The 1513-nt window shown below is 42.6% G+C and overlaps 1 non-coding gene across 1 annotated transcript; it reads right to left on the bottom strand.

Annotated features, from left to right (window-relative positions):
• Window positions 1–716: 716 nt before the first annotated feature.
• Window positions 717–820, bottom strand: LOC148576501 (small nucleolar RNA R71). Its single transcript, XR_015903003.1, has one exon. It is a non-coding gene; the product is annotated as a small nucleolar RNA R71 (small nucleolar RNA).
• Between the last annotated feature and the right edge of the window lie 693 nt (window positions 821–1513).

Here is a 1513-nt window from a genome sequence, read left to right as displayed (position 1 = left end):
TATGCCTTTAAATTCAAGCAACTAACTCACTGACTCACTAACTATTTGAATTAATTCCTCAACTGCTCTAACCATACTCTTCCATTAACCAAGAGTATTTCACTTGTTTGTTGCCTGTGTTGTGTTTTTGTATGACAGGTAGGAGAGGAGAGACATCAACTCCTCATTATACCGAACCAGAGAGGACCCTTCATAGACTTAGAAGGGAAGCAAGAGGGAAGAGAGTACTGAGAGAAGAGGAATCTGAAGGAGAATCTGAGGACAATTTTGAGGAAGCTTTAGATCTCAACATGGATAGAGAAGTTCACAACCATGAGAGGGCTGATGGAAACAATGCCATTCCTGAGAGGAGGGTTCTTGGTTCATACATAAACCCAACCTCTGGGAATTGTGGTAGCAGCATTCAGAAACCACCCATTCAAGCCAACAATTTTGAACTCAAACCACAGCTAATATCACTTGTGGAGGATCATTGTTCATTTGGTGGGAGTGCTAATGAAGATCCAAACCAACATCTCACAAAATTCCTGAGAATTTGTGACACTGTGAAGTCCAATGGAGTCCAGGAAGATACCTATAAACTGCTCTTGTTCCCATTTTCACTTAGGGACAAGGCAGCTAAGTGGCTGGAATCATTCCCAAAGGGGAGCCTAACAACCTGGGATGAGGTGGAAAGTAAGTTTCTGGCACGTTTCTACCCCCCACAAAAGGTCAATAGGCTTCGATCTGAGGTTCAGACTTTTAGACAACAAGATGGTGAAACTCTCTACGAGGCATGGGAGAGATTCAAGGATTTGACAAGGAAATGCCCACCAGACATGTTCCATGACTGGGTGCAATTGCATATTTTCTATAATGGACTTTCTTATGAATCAAGGAAGGCTGTAGACCATTCATCAGGAGGTTCATTGAACAGGAAAAAGACTGTGGAAGAAGCCATTGAAGTGATTGAGACAGTGGCTGAGAATGAGTACTACTATGCTTCAGAGAGACACAACACTAAGGGAGTCATGGAGCTGAACCATGTTGATACAATTTTAGCCCAAAACAAGGTGTTTGCCAAGCAACTAGCAGAGCTCACCAGGAAATTAGAAACAAAGCAAGTGGCTGCAATACACACACAAGATCAGGAGGAAGTAAGCACTGAAGGAGGTGATTGGGAAGAGGCCAATTATGTAGGAAATCAACAAAGGCAACCATATGATCCACATCCCAACACTTACAACCCAGGCTGGAAAAACCACCCAAACTTTCGGTGGGAAAACCAGCAAAACCAACATAACAAGTCCACATACCAAAACTCCAACCAAAGATCATACCAAGCCACACAAAACACTTACTCCCAACCATCATATCATGGCCAAAATAATCAACCTACCCAACCTAATCCGAACCAACAATTTCAAGATCAATTAAACAGGATAGAAGGAATGCTGGCAAACATGGGTCAGGACATAAGTGAGTTGAAAAGCTTTAGGGATGATGTGAGATCTACCTTAAGGAACCATGGTGA

Source organism: Arachis ipaensis, chromosome B1 (genome assembly GCF_059453495.1).
Source record: "Arachis ipaensis isolate K30076 ecotype BB chromosome B1, ASM5945349v1, whole genome shotgun sequence".
NCBI classification, from domain to species: Eukaryota; Viridiplantae; Streptophyta; class Magnoliopsida; order Fabales; family Fabaceae; genus Arachis; species Arachis ipaensis.
The sequence above is the reverse complement of the archived record's forward strand: the minus strand, read 5'-3'. Positions and strand labels throughout refer to the sequence as shown.